Raw genomic sequence first — 17,723 nt, 5'->3', positions numbered from 1 at the left:
CTAGCAGGACATCTGGAGGAGAAGAGACTTTTCAGAGCACAGAGCTGGATGCAAAGCTCAGAGCTGTGCCCTGTGACAGTGATGAACACATCTGGGAGCTGCCTGCAAACTCACTGAGGCCATGCTTGGCCAGTTTGGACCTTGCACATTGTAGAGGTGACCTTCATCTATATTTTTAAGCCCAAATTCCAGCATTTCTGTCTGCCCTGCTTCAGGACAGCTTCCAGGTGCTCCTCATGAGGCAGCACAAACACCAGTGATGATGTTTTCATGCTATGGATGAGAGAGCTACTCCTCTGCTGTGAGGGCCTTATACTTCCAACAAATATAATATTTATCAAGATAGCACTCTGTCTAAGCATACAAGGTCTCCTATGCACATCACCATGGTATCTGAGTGTCTCATTTATTATAGAAACAAACAACTCACTTCAGAAATGAGTTAAGGTTGCTAAGTGACAACAATGTACTTACTTATCACATCATTTGCAAAACCCTCACACTTAAAAGCAAGAAAATGAATGATTAAGGACTCCTGAAACTCTATACTGCCCACATAATAAATATATATTTTTAAGCTGAATACAAAAAAGTGCACTTTTTATTTCAGCCAAACAACCCTTTGCTCGACCTGTGAATTGTTTTCTCTCTCTTTCCTCCATCTTCATGTGGTATTTTTATTGCATTGAATTGGATGTACAAACATTTTCTTTAAGGGATATTCATGAGTGGAAAATAAGATTAGCCAGTTCAAGTAATTCCAAGTGCCACTACTGTACTGCCTTTGTAATAAGCAAATACGTGCAAATTTTTATGGGAGGAAAAAATAACGCTGTTCATTTGCTAATCAACGTTAATTTTGTATGTGTGCTCCAAATTTTTCAAAAGGCTGTTTTCTGTTCCAGAAATTCTGGAAATACTGATAGAAAAGTGTTTCACTTGGGTTACGGTTGAGGTTATTGAGGTGTCTTACAGCACACGTTTCATTGTATTTGTCAAAACAGATAATGGGTAAAAATAGGTAAAATCCAAGTTAATCTAAAGTTAAGGAGAACTTTGACATCGTCTTCAGGTGGGTCAGGATTTCACCCTTTATATGCTTTATATAAGCAATAAAAGATGTATGAAGCTCTTAATTATTAATCTCCTGGCTTTTAAGCGCTTGGGTTTAGTACCTAATGCAATGGGGACAAGTGGTGCTGAGGGACCAGCGCTGTTACTTCATTGTAATCTGTTTGAGAAACAAAACTGCTGCTTGTTTCAGGTTTTCCTAAATCACTCAGATGTTTATTTTCTGTTTTTCTACCTTCTATTTTTGCATGGATTAATTAAGGTGTAGCACTTCCTTCATTTGCAGCACACCACAGCTAGGTAGCACGGGAAGACATAAATCTACATCCCTGGAGGAGCCTTCAAAGCACTGGGGCATCCCCACTGTGGCTGTGTCCCCGTGCAGACCCTTGGCTGGAGGCAGTTCTCTTGCTGAGCTGTGCAACATTCTGTATTTCCAAGAAGACAAGATGTAACGGAGAGGGCAAATTTCTCAAAGCATTCTCTTTCCCTTGTCCATGCCACTGCAGTACAGGCAAGGAAAGTTTCTAAAGGATTCTGCGCCCATCAAGCTGTGCTCTCTTGAAAAATGCAGCCACTCACATTGAAGCCTAAATGGGAGCTGGGTAATGTGGCTTTGGTTGCTGGAAGAATCAGTCAATGACAAAAGGGCAGTCACAGCAGCTCTTCTCCATTAGCTTCCTCCTTCCTTCAACAATATCAATTATGGAAGCTCTAGCCCAAGGTCCCAAATAATAGCTATTTCTCTACAATATTACTATTTTTGCACATAAAAATGCCTTTTGCATGAACTACTATCAAGGTCTAATCTAATCTATTTATCTGTATTTACAAGGCACTTATCTATTGGAGTATCTAAGTGCTCCATACAAACACAATGCTGTTAGCCAAATATGGCAGTATTCCAGTACTCTGCATCCCACTGAACAATCTCCTGAGCTACGATTTTCCTCTTGGAAAGCACAATGAGAACCTTGGTCATGCAAAAAACACTATGGGCCAAAATGGTTGGCAAAATGCTTGTTGATTTCAGTGGATTTAGCATCAGCACATTTTAAGCTATGTGCCTCCTTGTGCTGGTACAGTGGTACAGTGTCTGTGCCCAGCACCGTGTATTAATGCATGACCTGGCCTCCTCTTCCTTGTCCTATGCACTCCTCTACCACAGCAGCATTTCCAAGCCAGCAGTGGGCTCTATGTTCCTTTCACTTGAAATCTGTTTCTGAGATATGTGATTTGGTTAGACAGGAAAAGAAAAATAGACAGAAACCACAGGTCATTAACACAGCAGTAGATAGATATATTTTTAAAACTAAACCAGAATAAATTTCTAGTTCTCCCTTTCCTTCATTCTTAATTTCCCTAAATGAGATACCTTCTGTGATGAATTCTCCCCAGGCAATATAAAACCAGATTTTCCTCTGATTTTGGCTGGCTGGGTCAGGCCAAAGCTGTCTGAGAAGGCCCATACATCACAGGGCAGGCAGGAGTGATGGAGAAGCTGGACAGCACAGCAGGAAAATGAAACTCTGCACAGAGAAAAGTGAAAATGAACAGATTTTGGTAGGGGAGAGATGAGGATTCTATCACCAAATTCCCCATGAGAGGCAGTGTTATATGAGAGAGAGGAAGAATTGCTTAGCAAGGGGTGAAAGAAAAAGAGGTTATTAGAAACCACTGCTGAGAGTCCCACTGTGGAAATGCAGGTATCCAGATCCAGCTAAAAGTGCAGGCAGGTTTCCTAGCTGTGAGAAAAGACCTTGTTCAGAGCAGCTGTCATTGCAATCTCCTAACTGGAAATAATTCAGATCCTGTCTCAAATCAAAAAGCCCTGAATTAGCCATCACAGCCTCCACCTGGAAGCGTCTCTACTGGCATTCAGCTCCCCACCAGCCAACTGTTGTCAGCTGCATCCCAAGCACACTGCAGGAAGGGATGCTCAGGAGCAAAGGGTGAGAGCTGCGGGTGTCCTTGAGATCTGGGGCCCCATTGAGAAGCCAGGAACAACCAAGGGTAGGGACAATCAGGAGATGCAGGGAATAGAGAAGGATTGGGAGGGGGAGTCATCAAGGCAGCCCTGCAGATGCTCCACATCACACACCATGGGAAAACTTGTTGGGATCAGCGCTTTTTGCTGCTTATGTTAATGGGTCCTTTGTGCTGCTCCTATGCTTGTGTATAATTAAGATGAGATTTATTTGTTTGCTTTAGTTTTTGCATTACGAGGGAGAACAGGGAGAATTGTGACAATTGTAAAGAAAGATTATGAGATGAGATAAGCCATTTTGAGAGGGTTGGTTTGTTTGGGGGGAAACAAACAATTCAACACAACAATTGAAAATATCTGGAGCAGAGAAGGGTAAATCCCCAGAGAGCCTTGGAGAGTGATACCCAATGAGATGAGTGCTTGTGGAAGGAAAAGCTTTCCAAGAGAGCTTGGCTCCAGGCTATTCAAAGATACAGGTTTTTTGAGTTCCTTACAACATCTTCCTTTGGGCTGAATGTGCTCCACACCACCAGCAACATTCCATCGCCCTACTGACCTGTTTGTGGCACTCAGATGAGGAGCTGGTGGTCAGCTGGTCTCCCCAGCTCTGAAATCCTCAGCTGCTGCAAAGAGGACAGAGGCAGCTGGAAAAGCAAAGGTGGGATGGACAAGCAGTCCATCAGACATGAAAGGACACTGTGTGCCTTTGGTAAAACATCTGTACCAACACAGCAGCAGGAAATCCTCCCAGGAACCCTGGTCTGTATTTTGTGGGCAGGCAGTGGATGGGCTGCTTTGAGAGACACAGACCCAGACTTTTGCACAGACATCAGCGTATAAGGAGAAGAGTGGAAAGACCGTAAATGCAAAATGTCTCAGGGTATGCACAGTGTTATGCATTACCTTCCCTTCTGCATGTTCCAGGCTTCCTTCTTTTCATAAACCAAAGTACCAAAGCCCTGAAACTGGGGATTGCAGACAGTGTGTGAAGTAAGCTTTATTGCTGAAAAGAGCTTAACAGATGCTTTTAAAGCACATACATCCTAACCTGCGTGCCTTGGAGCCATTTTAGTTCTAGTATTGCACTTAGAGGTTTTTTCATCCTGGAACTTAGGAGACTAAAGAGACCACAGGGAAGTCTGATGCATCTTGATAACAAATTGGACCTAATTGCCTGAGTACCCTGTGCCTGGGGCGGGTGCTGCAATGAAGCTAGAAAACACTGGGAAAAACCTCTCCCATTCTGTTAGATCTGCATGATGCTGGGCTGGAAGATGGAGTAAAGGGAGACTTTTTCTTTAGACATCATCCTTTGTTGACATTTCTTAACTGAGTTTAGTAACTGGCTGAGTTATTCTAGCTTTTCTGGGGAAGTTTCACTAGCACACATTTTGCTTCCCACCTTGGATCTTAACTAGCCAAGCAGATTCTTGTATTTGCCTGCTTATTTCTTAGGGTAAGCATTTAAAAAACACCAGTGAGTGTGAGTTGGTCTGCAAGCACCTTTGGGCTCCACCTTACTCCTGTCACAGCTTCAGACAGGAGGAGGGCAAAGGAAACACCTTTGCACTCCTTACTGATATTACATGAGTACCCTTATGTCTGCAATATTAGGCTGCTTTGCTCTGAGTACGGTGGACTCATGACCAAACCTTGTCCAAAAATGCTTATAGTATCAGCAGAAAGAAGGTGAGGTGGGAAATGAAAGGCTAAATGGATCCGAATGAATCTCTGATGCACTGGCTGGTTTTTAAGAGCTCAGTGGTCACTTCACTGTTTTTTTAGGCTGTCAAGGTCTGCTCTTAGCAATGTACTGTGGGTTTCCCCTGCCAGAAAGCAGTACTGGCAACAAAAGGATGAGAGAAAGGAAGAGACAGCAAATACTGTGGTTTATGTATATCTATATATGAACCTCGCTTTTTCTATTGAGATATGCACATTGTCTAAATGTTCTCATCATCTCCCCAAGTAAACATCAAACAAATTGCTAAGTTTTGCTCTTAGGGAAGACAATTCATGACTTGCCCAGATGCACTGCTCCCATCCTCCCAGGGTACCTCTGGGAGAGAGCTGCTATGGGTTGTCTTCTTCTAGATCAGTGAAACCCACACACTGAACACTGGGGAAGCTCAGGACCTGAGCCTTCTTTCTGTTTAACTGGTCTCAGCTTGGCAGCATAAGGTTAGATATTTATGCTGACAACAATTAAGGGCAACGCAACATAAATCTAGCTAAGACAACTCTGAAGAGAACTCTTCTTCTGGCTGCAGTGGAATTCAAACCAACTTACATCTTTCACTTAGATTGCCTATACCCTCTTTTTCTTTTCTTTCTCAAAGTCCCAATCCAGTCTTCAGTTCATGACCATTCTATTCCCAAAATCTCTTCTGTAAATTACACTAATCCCATTTATAAATTAGTTCTGATGTACTGGACATCAAGCAAAAAACAGATAGTGTGATGGTGTCTTCACCCGGCTGTAATCCTGAATCAGTATTGTTTTATTCTCCCATCTAAATCAGCAGAGATGATCTGTGCTACCATTTCAAGTGCTAATGGTTCCCTGTTATGTATGTTAAAGATGGGACCCAGTAGGGTCTGGTACACTATGGACACTGTAAAGCCATTCTGTGGCCTAAAATCCACATAGTCTACAAGGTGGGGTTTCAGTCCCTGATAAAAAAAGATTAAGAGGAAAAGATGCTTAGGAAAAGCCTGGAACAGAGCTTGATAACTATAGCTGAGTATAGTGTTACTGGTCAATTTTTTGTTCACTGAAAAAGTAATTTCAGTGCACAGAAAGCTTTTCACCAATTTGTTTTGACTCCCTCAAATAGCTAATGTGAAAACAAGAGCAAATAAGAAAGATAATATCCCACTCTGGCATTTTAGAAATGAAGAGTCTTTTCAAAAGAAAACAGTGTTTTCTGTTATCCAAATTGTACTTATTTGTCCAAAGCCTAAAGATTTCCAAAGATGAAAAGAATTATTATGCTTGGTGGAAAACAAAACTTTTCCATTCAGCGTAAGAAAAATTCTCTTTTCCTTTTATTTTCCTTAAGAAAGGCAAAGGGGAAAAAATGCACAATCCATATTGGTTTGCATGAATCCTATCATTTGTTTTAACCCTTCGCTCTGCCCAGGGAAGAAGGTAGAAAAATGGCAGCCTTGTAGAGATGTTGTGCCTAATGGATATTCTACTGCAAGGGATCAGATTGAGTTTTGAAGCAGGAAGCTCCGATTTTTTCTACTTTACCCCTTCACAAGCACACTGAAAATGAGCTTTATAAATCAATCAGATGCCAAGGACAGAATTGTTTACTGAGATGCACATGCTTCATTCCTAGGGACAAGGCCTCGGCGTTCATGATTCTGGTTGGGTGGGACTTGTACCCAGAGGGGCTGTGGCAGAGAAATCACTTTCCATTTGTGAAGACACTTACTTAACTACACTCGACAGGAGTGTGAGGACAGAGCTGGAGGCCTTGAGCCACTTGTTAGTCAGAGAAGACTCCAAAATGCTTCAGTGTTCTGAGCATCAGCAGCAGAGAAGTGGCAAGAGTTGGAGAGAGCACAGCAGCCCAGGCAAGTCCCTCCCAGGATGTCTACTCTTAGATGTGTTCAGAAGAGGAAGATTGCCAAGTGGGAAGATGTATTTCTACGCAGGCAAAATATCTGCTTTCTCCCCCTGTCTGGTCTCATCCTGTATTAAAATGAGGAGTACCACAAGATGAAGGAATTTGCTTTCAAGGATATCCCATAAGCAGCTATGCAAAATTGTAGGTGCTAACAATTTACTTGCATTTGTTTGCGTTATCTGTTACAATTTCCCTTTGCTACAGTAAGGTCTCCTGTAATAATAGTAATAATAATAACAACAACAACAACAATAAACAACGATATGAATGCTCTCCATCACAACTTGCAACCAGCACTTCCCTACTAAAATTAAGAAGTGCTAGAACAGGAAGAAATAATGTGACACAGACATATGTACACTATCCTGTGCTGACACAGGAATGACACAAGATTTTCTTTCTTTTTATAAAAAGCTCTTAAGCTAATGTACCTGCTCAAAAATTCCTGCAAAGCATTTGACATCCCCAGCACAATTTCCTGTAACGCTCCCCACCTGCTTGTAGTCACAGATGGGCTCCATCTGCCAGCAGAAAACTGAGACTCTGTACCCAGGGAGCAAACTGGTGTAAGGATAAAGAACAGCCAGGAAGAAGCTGACCTGCAAACCCATGCAGAGCCATGCTGTGAAGCCAAGCACGTCATCTGGTCTTCTGGTGTCTACTGATCTGCTTGGAAATAAGTGAACTTATGGGAAATTGCTGCTCCTGTGCAGCAGTAAGCACAAACCTGGGATAAAATCCAAACTGAGCCACAATGGGCTGCAGAAAAATCCCTGACAGTCCCACTGCTGTATGTAAACATAGTGCAATGCACAGGAGGAAAGGCTTTCATCTCTACATCCCAGTCACCAGGCTGCTCCCAAGGCATTCTGGCTTTGCAGAACAAGCTACATGCCCAAGGGGGGAGCATGCTGCCAGGAACACTTGGGGCTGAGCACTGTGTCATGGTTTCTTTGGTGCAGCACAGGCTTTTATACTTAGTCCTCTGCTTTCCTCCTGGATTTCCTCAGGACATTCTCTTGTAGAACACAGTCCTCAAGCTGGGGCATGTGGTTAAACCTTCTATTAAACCTGGCCCCACTTCCTTCACATTGCAACTTACACAAAATTTGCCAGTGAAAAAGAGGAGTAAATGCCCAGAGGTGGTTGATAGGAAAATCCCAGCCACCCAGCAATGTAGCTGAGTTCCCCAGCTGCAATGCTCCGTGGGTCAGACAGAGGTGGGTGATGTTAGACAGATTCCTGCTGTGCTGTCCCCTGGTTTTTCAGGTCCCCATCTCCCCTCCAGGCTCAGGAACATCCCCCATTTCAGTGCTACCTTAGAAACTGTTCTCCTGGATATCTGGAGATGCTTTTAGGATTCCCCTTCTTAAAAAGGTTCTCACGTTGGAGGCAGAGATGTGGGAAGGAACACAAAGGGCTCTGACTCTATTCATCCGCTATCCACCCTGATTAATTTTATTGCTAATGACTCTCCAGACATGGTGATGTATGGGGCTCTGTCGGTGACAAAAAAAATTGAACTTTTACTAATTAAGTAGAACATCTTCATAGGGTGAAAGGTTTTGCTAACGAAAGTAACTCACAAAGAATTATGTTGGCTAGAGACTGCCGCTGAGCTCACACGGAGTAAGGACAGAGAAAGAAGGATAAAATATTTGCTGCAGCTACCAGGCCAAGATTCCACCCCCAGCTTGTCTCTGCACAGAGCCTATAACATGATTACATTGCATACAAAGGAGGGCTACGAAGATGGCAAAGAGTCTAGAGAGCAAAGTGTGTGAGGAGTGTCTGAGGTCCCTTGGCTTGTTCTTGGCCAGAGATGAGAAGGATGAGGGGAGGCCTGAACCTCATCGTGGCGTCCTGCAGCCCCTCATGGCATCCTGCAACTCATCACGGCGGCCTGCAGCCCCTCATGGTGGCCTGCAGCTCTGCACAGGGAGCAGAGGAGCAGCTGTAGGATTTGGGTGGTGCTGTGTGGGGCCGGGAGTTGGGCTCAGTGATCCCTATGGATCCTTTCCAACTCAGGATAGTCTGTGACTCTATGATTCCTAGGGGTGTCATCAAGATACTACACTGAGCGCTCTGCACCACTCTCCTGTGCAAGAGAAAAACCTCAAATGCAGATGAGTGAAAACACGGCCTTCATGAAAGTACCACATAAAGGATTTGATGTGCAAATGAACAAATATTATCCAAATAAAGCTGGCCCTGGGAAGTCAGAAAAGAGCACAGCTCTGTTGTGCTTTTATACAAATAATTGATGAATGATAGAACTGCAAACTGGTTGAGACTTTGCTCCCCAGTAAGCTCTGGGAAGGAGCACTTGAAATGAGGCAGTGCTGCAGTCACTGGGCAGTGGTGACTCCTACCTGATGAAGACATGCCCATGAGCTCTGCAGCCTTGCCTTACTTCTTTCCCTTCCCCTCTCCCTTTTAGCTCACTTCCCACTTGCTGCAATGCTCATTACTTTAATAATTCTATTGTCTCCCTTTCGTGGAGAGATTTGTGGTGTTTTAACCAAGAAACCTACATTAAAATATTGAAATAGATCATTAAATATTTATTTTCTTCAGCTACTTGTAAAGACAGAAGGAAATTGGGAAAAAACCTGTCAGAAAGGAGCATAATATTCACACTTTTTTGAAGAGGCTGTTTATGGTTATGTTGCCTGAGGGACCTGCAAAGACAGAATCACAGAGGCCATGGCGTTAGCTTTTCCTCCATGCACTCTGTCTCCCTCTCCAGTGGCCTTTTTTTATTCTAGGATTCAGCTTGTTGTGCTCAATTCTCCCCTTCCTTCTGCGGTATAAATCACAGTTAGCTCTGTTCAGGCTGGTCAGTGAGGCAGCCATATATTACTTTGCTTTCAGGATGGAAATATGGGGACTGACCCCCAGCCATGTGCCCCTGAACACATAACCCTCTGTGGTCCATGCTTCTCCTCCCATGTGTGCTGATGGACACCAAGCACAGCTCCAACAGAAGCACACAGAATCTTTGTGACCCCTTTCTTTAGCCCAAGGTGCTCACATCCATCTTCTGCACAGCCTGTTCATTTCTTTCCTTTCATGGCAGAAAAGTGGAGTTGTGGAAAGATGGCAAAAATAACATTCATGGGTGGCAGACAGCTTTGGGAGCAGGGAAATGCTCCAGGTTTTCATCATTCGACAACAGCTGCTGTCCTAGGAGGACACAACCACAGATCTCTGATAATGCTCAATGCCTGGGACCAGAAGCACAGGCCGGTGTGACCTCACTGGGTGTATCTTCATTAATTTGTCCCTTACCATGGCTTAAGGATTTCCTCTGGGATTACAAGTTCCCATATCTAGAATAACAATCTCATCTTGCACAACCTGAACAACCAAGCTGAGAGCTGCAGTCCTATTGCTTCTCTTTAGTCCAAACATTCATCACGTGTGATGCCATGGGGTATGCAACTGGGACAGAATTGGTGTGCCTTGAGCCCTCGCCATGGAAATTTCATCCTTAAAAGGGATGTAGTCTCTAGTTATAGAAAATTGAAGAACACTTTGCTGTGTTTCTCCACTTCCCTTATAAGCATACTCTCTCTCTCCAGGTTCAAGCACAACATTTCTAGGGTGCTTAACGATTTATTTACAGCAGCATTCTTCACTCTGCACTCCCACATGCATGCACAGTCCTGGACAACGCTGGATTATTGTCGCCTGACTTAAAAATCATTTCATTTTCATCTGCAGGTGATGGATAGTACCAAGGGAGCCAAATGATTACAGCCACAAAACTAAAATAGCTCAACTGTTTGTGAAGCAGTTGGCCAGCACAGGCAGCAAACAGAAATGCACTGGAGATGCTTCTACGTGGACTCACTGGGCAGTTGTGGGATAAAGTGTGGGTATGGAGGAACCCCTGCTTGGTTCACCTGCCTCTGCAAATCTATGCATGAAGTTCAGGAGAATTTTCTGTTAGGGAGCTGGAGCTCAAAGCAGCAGCACTGACACCAGGCACGTTATGTTCAGCACCTCAAGATCAGGAGGAAAAAGGCACTCATCAAGACCTATTCAAAGAAAGGCAGGGCACACAACATTTAATGCAGAGTCCGATGCAAGTTCTGTCTGCAATCTTTTTTCTGCATTATCTGGCAAAAATGCGTTCCTCCTTTTGATAATATATCAAATGGTGCTCATGTCCATTGATAATGCAGCAGATAAGCAGAAATAGAAGGAAAAACGTGCGGAAGTGTGGAGAAGCACTCCTGAAAACATTGAGTTCTACAGCAGATGGGATTATTTGGATTTTCTGCCCCATCAAGTGCCCTTCCCCTTTCCCATCACTCCCTAAAAGTGCTTAAAGTATGTAATTCACCTTTAGAAAATCAATCATCATTCCCTAGTCATTTTGTTCACTGAATCCCCACTCATGTTTGACTGTATTTCTGGTGTGGATAAATTAAATATTTCACCCCTGAGTCCCTATTTTCAAAAGAAGAATTCTTTCTTCAGGACACTGTTTCAGTGTATAGTTTTTTGACAAAAGCATAAGCACGGAAGCTTCAATACAAAGTTGGCACTCCCAATGACAATTTATAATAATAATAAAATGAATTGTTTTGAGCTGCTCCATGCTTTGCTGGGTTTTCGGTTCTTTTTCTCTTGTCTGTCTGGGAAACGGGGGAAACTCTGCCAGGTGTTGGCCCAGGTACATGGGAATAGAACAAAGAAGATTTCTTTGAGACACAAATAAGATCCACCTTACGCATGACTCAGTATCTCATGTCAGAATTTGGTCCATTTCAAAAAGAACACAAAAGGCTGATCACAATGAGCAATAATCCAAAAATAAGCTGGCGAGAGGAGCACACTGTGGATTTGAGTGGGGCATGACAATTAGAGCTGCACAAGATAGTCACAGGGACAAAAATAGATCCAACTCCAAGTGGAAGGTGCCTTTGAAATTTGGGATTTGCATTTTTTTGTGTGCTTTCAACTCAAAAATAGCAACTTGGTTAAAATGAAAAGGCAAAGTGTGAGGATAAGAATAAATATTAATTTATTTTAACAACAATATATCTAAATCTGGAAGAAACCCAGAAGTACTTCTTGTGCAAGATTTAACACAAAGGATTGTGCTTTGTTTTGTTTAGCTTTAACAAATCCGTTTCTAATTCTAAACTCTGTAAAAGAAAACTGTAGCTCCTTTCCATTTGCCAGTTAGAGAAAATGCATCTCAGATTAAGAAGATGCCCAAAGCCATCAGGAATAGTTCCTGTTCTTGATCTTCCACTGACTTCTCAGATGGCTTCAGCTTTTTATGGGTAGCCAGCTAGTTAGTGGTATTCTCAGATGTACTTCAGAACCTGACAGCATAACACATATTTTTTGGCATGCAATTTTCCTTCTGCATCATAGGTCCTCATCTGTACCATGGGGATCCCATGGGGAAAAAAAAGACATGCTTAGACGAGGTATTGCTAGGAATCAGAGAAGCTTTAAGGGCTGGTGTCATCACCATCTTTGGAAAAGTTTGGTGACAGAAAATAACAATAAAAAATAAAACCACACAACTAAGTTTTCTCTCCACTTTTCACCTATGACAATCCAGCCTTTTGACTTTGTCTGCCAGACACTCATTGCAAAGAGGGAGATGGGAGCCTCTTGGATATAGTGGCCATCCAAAGTAATCCAAAGATGATACTTGCTTTCCTCATAATTAACATTTGAGACTAGATATTAAAGATTCTCCTTGCAGCTAATATTTTGACTTTTTCAACTGCTTTCTAAATAATGCCAAGCTTTTCTGAAGCCTTTGTTCTGTTATGATAGCCCCAGAAGGTTGCTACATCCAACAGGATGTGAGAGCTGGGGCTGTTCAGCCTGGAGTAGAGAATGTTCAAGGGAGAGCTGAGAGCAGCCTTTCCCTATCTAAGGGGGGTAGTAAGAAAGAAGGGGACAGACTCTGGGTCTGTTGTGATAGCAAAAATGGGAAATGGTTTTAAACTAAAAGAGGGGAGATGAAGATTGGGTATTTGGAAGATGTTTTTTACAATAAGTGTATTGAAGCACTGGCACAGGTTGTTCAGAGAGATGGTGGGTGCCCCCTCCCTGCAGACAGCCAAGGTCAGGCTGCTGGGGATCTGATGGAGCTGTGGGTGTTCATAGGAGGGGAGTTGGACTAGATGATCTCTAAAGGTTTCTTCCAACTCAAATGATTCTATGATTAATCCTCACCTGGGTCCCTCTTTCAGCCCTCTAGCTCTTTGCAGATAGGTTCTGCCTCAGGTAACAGCAACTTCATGCTTCTCCTATATTTATTCTGCTACTTGCCTCTAACAACATTTTCCAAGGTATATTAGGTTGTTAATACACCATTAGGACTTGCAGCTGATGCTTGAAATTCTAACATTTTCCACATTTTGTAAAACAGCTCATTACAAAAAGTGTGCTCCTGTGCTGGTGTTTCTGTGTAGCTTTGCCTCTTTCTCACACTTTTGTCCCAGAGCTCCAGATATATCTTGATACCTTTCTGATGCTTTAACACCTCTCACTTCCGTATCCTTTTCCAATGGATGAAACAGAAGAGTTTCCTCATAAGCAAGATCTCCAAAGAGGTCTTGTATTTATTGTCCTTGAGGCCGTTCCACTCTAATTTTTAACTGGATTTGCTTAGCCCAGTGATCTGTCCAGTCCTGCAAACAATCAGATGCAAAAACCCTTAAACCACATCCCAGGACAGCAGTAAGGAACATCACACAGGCAAATCTGAATGTTGCCAACACTCATCAGTTTATCAGCTCTCCAGGATAGGAGATGAGAACCAACGACCAAATTTTCCATCAACTTTCATGGAAAAGGAAAATCTTGCTCTTATCAGGGCTGTGATTTGATTTCATTTGTTAGAGTAGATGGGGCAGCTGGGTCTGATTCTGATTGAGATGAACAGCTCCTCTCTCTACCCACCCCTCTTTTGACTCTTTTGCACTCTGACATTTATTTGGAGAAATTGGGTCATTCTGGAGTATTTTGGAATGAAGCAGCTGGCACATTTCATGGTTGAAAGCATGCTATGGCCAGGGCCATCTTCACTTACCTGGTTTTCACAGAGACACACTGTCTCAAGGAAAATTTGGAGACATATGCCAAAATCAGCCAATGAAGACTCACTTCAAGAAATAACTCAACCTGAGTGTTATTTGATGGGGCCAACAAAACAATCTCCCTTGTAAAAGAATGGTTCTCTGGCCCACCAAACAGCAGTGCTGCCAAGCTTCAAAGCTCACTGCAGCACTGCCTGCCTTGCCAGCAGAATTAGTGCCCTCAGAGCTTGGACAGTTATGAGAGAGTAGAGAGAAAGAAAAAAAAAGAACCAGGGAAGGTATCCCTGACCTGCCCAGTGCTGTCTCTTTCACTCACCTGCTTCACATTTTTCTCTTACCCATGTTTTTGGGACTATGAAGAAGGTTCAAAAATAGAGAAAACCCCCCCTGGGATGGAAGAGGCAGAATATTCCTGAGTTGCTTCCTGCAACAATTTGTTTGTTCACATTCATGCAAGATTAGGTATCTCACCCACTGCTTTAGAAATGCTGATGACAAGCACAAATCCATCCTGCCCACAATACAAAAGGCAGTGTGCAGAGATGCTCTGGGCAGCTTTTCTGGTAGGGATGCAGACTTCTCTAGACAGATGCTCTTTGTGAGGATCTCCTATGACAGTTTCTATCAGATGCCTCTGATCCGAGCAGTCACTGACCATTACAGCACAGAAACCTTCTCTTCTACCCCTCCATATCCCATCATCAGAAAGGCACTCTGGTTATTTTATTTAACACCTTTTTTTTCATCTTTCTGGGTTGACAAATTGTATGAGACATACAGAGAAAGGGTGTGGTGCTTGGAGTTCAAATCTGAGACAAGAAAAATGTCAGGGAGCTATTTTTACCTCTGCCTTAGACAAAACACATGCCTAGAGTGGCCAGTCACACTATTTCCTTACCTTGCTTTTGCCTCCCCTCCCCTCCCCTTCCCTCTCCTCCTCTACTCTCCCCTCCCCTGCCTTCCCCTCCCCTCTCCTTCCCTTCCCTATGCTCCCTTTCCCCTTGCTTTCTGAGAGCCATCACTATTTTTTTTCTCTCCTTCCTTCTCCCTTCCAAATACACAACGAACGTGGCAGAAAAAGAGATCAAGAAAAAATCCACTCTTACCGCACCCAAACCATCCACAGTTAAAGCCAGCTCTGAGAGTTTGTTGCGATGTCAGCAGGAAAAACAATATCGGCCTCTGAAAAATTAATATGATGTTCACTTGCTGTCTAGTTCTCTCTCTGCTTGTCAATAATTCTGTTCATTCCACAAATATTAAACCTGTTTGCCAGAGCCCTTAATGTCACAAGGAGCTGGTGCCTGAAAGCACGATTACTTTCAACTGCAAATAATATTTAATTTATTACATAATCTGATGTTATTGCTTTTATTGATGAACTGTACGGTGTAAAATGATTATTTGTTAAAGATTTCACTGTAGTAAAAAAATAAATAAATAAATGAAAGAAAAAGCAGAAAATATTTATTGCTCAAAAAAAGCTACTTGTAAATGGTTTTTTCTGAAAAGTTTCCGGAATGGGAGTTACTATTATTACCTGATTTGGGGCTTTATGCATTCTTTGCACTGCAGAACAGATCCACCTTTCTCCATGACTTAAATTCAACCTCCTTACTGAAATGGGAACAGGCAGCAGAGAGCAGATAGGATGATGTATATATAACTGTTCCACACTCTGCATCATTAAATCTAGGTAGTTGTTTGGGCAGTACTGGGATTTGTATCTAAGCTTAAGCTTCATCTTTTCTTTTGTATTACTGTAATATGATAAGAGCTCATTGGTCATTTATACTGAGAGAGTGTCTTTTGGGCCCAAATCTGTTAGGATGCTACACATTGGCAAAATGAAAGATGAGATTCCTGCCTTGAAAGGCTGTATACTCTGATTAGAAACGGTAATAAAACAGGAATATTGTTTTCCGCTTGATGATCCTTGAGGTCCCTTCCAACCCAAGCCATTCATTCTATGATTCTGTGATATGAGGAACCACAGAGCAGTGACACATTATAATTAATGCTCATATTGTAACTTAATTTCAATAATGATACTATATTTGGCTTCCAAGTTACCCACTGAATTGGCTAGTCTTTTCACTGGCTGTAAAAAGACACAGAAATCTTAGGTGACTGTTCTGCATGCTGGTGGTTGAATCATTGGATAAAGCCCCCTGCCTATTTCCCATCACTTTAGGCATCTAATTCAGAGGTATGAATGGCAATCCTGGAGAAAAAAAAAAGTGTAGTCTCTTCTGGGCACATCGATGGCAAGAGGCTGTTGTAGTCCACCTCTTGACATTTCAGCTTCTAAGGACAAGACACTGACTTACAACTCTGAAAGCCATCAGGACCTTTCATTGAGTCTATACGCATAATGCCTTTCTAATTCTAGACCCAGAGATAAAAGCTGTCAATACCCTCTACAAAACCAATAGAAAATCCCCAGTGCTATCCTTCTCTAGATGTAATTGGTTTCTATTTGTTAATTGGGGGGTGGAGGAGTGAAGTTCAGTTACAGGGAAATGAGTAAAAAAATCAAAATGCAAAGAATAATGCATGACTCAGTTTCAAGGTTTAGAAGCACATTATCTGCTGATTCCTGAAACCATGATATCAGCTGGAGTTTTATCTCAGGTTTAAGTCAGGTAAGAACACATCACTTTGAACAGAAGACATTTTCCAGTCTGCCACCTAAATAGAGATGTCTGCTGTGATTAAAAGGTGTGCTGTATTTCCATAATACACTGAAAGAAATTCAGCCTCGGAAGAATTCTTGGGATACTTTAGTATTGAATCAGATGAAATGAAGAATTCAACTCGCTGCTGAGAGACATTTTTCTTGTTAATTGGTTATACATAATATTACTGATGGCATCAATATATGAAACAAGAATTAAGAAATAAGGGGGCCTGACTGCATTAGTGTCTCATAGCTGATTGCAAATGCCAGTTGAATACATGGTTGATGGGGCTTTTCTAAAATAGCTCTTTTTCTGTAGACTTTTTTCTCCCTGAAAGTCTTGGACTTGCTGCAGTTTTCCTTTTCAGAAGTACCTACATAGAATCTCCCAGTTCTGTCCATCTGCCTGGCTCCAGCATAATGAAGCAAACTGTGATAATTTTCTTTTTGGGATTTTGACCTAAGCCCTATTTCCCTAGGAGAAAGGAAATACTGGGGCTAAAAACAGAAATCCAACCCAAATGCTCTGCATTTTGCAGAAAGACTTAAGTGATAGGAGGGATAAGACTTGCTGCTTCATTGCCTTCATGACCCTACCACTTTCTGCCTCCTAGATGCCAACAAGACCTTAACTGGGATTTTGGGAAACATCACAACAGATCTACAGCTTCTGATCATATAAAAAGATCAGAGTAAGAAATAGAGATGAAGAAACAAGGAGAAATCAAGATTGACTAAAACAGATGAGTGGGGAAAAAAAAAAAAAAAAAAAAAAAAAGAAGGGCTGTAGAACTGATAAGATTTCTAGAATGCTCAGGAAATTTAATTCATTCCAAAGATAGTGAGGTTTATCGAAACAAGGATCTTCCTGCTCTGCCATCTGAGTTACCCACTCTAAGAACACAATTTTTCCCCTTCTCTTTTTTAGCCCCATTTCTTCTTTCCTTCCTCACCTCCTCACTTGCCCTTCAATAGCAATGTCTTCTAAATGATGGCTTCTACTCTCCAGAGCAACAACCAAGCCATGCAGGATAGTGGGGGCAAAAGGGAGATGCAGAGGTTCAAGACCACTGGTTCCAATTGGGCTTTACATCATGACAGGTTCTCCCCAGAACATGTTGTTCCTGCTGTCAGCCCAACCTGTTCCTCTGTAGCCTCCCACACACCTACTGATGCACAAATGCAGGTCTCTGCCTGGCCCAGCTGAGAGGATAATGAATAGTGAATGTTATCCATTCTAACTCTGAAGGAGTTGTAAGAAGCCTCCC

The sequence above is a fragment of the Meleagris gallopavo genome, chromosome 19 (genome assembly GCF_905368555.1).
Source record: "Meleagris gallopavo chromosome 19, MGAL_WU_HG_1.1, whole genome shotgun sequence".
Taxonomy (NCBI): domain Eukaryota; kingdom Metazoa; phylum Chordata; class Aves; order Galliformes; family Phasianidae; genus Meleagris; species Meleagris gallopavo.
The sequence above is the reverse complement of the archived record's forward strand: the minus strand, read 5'-3'. Positions refer to the sequence as shown.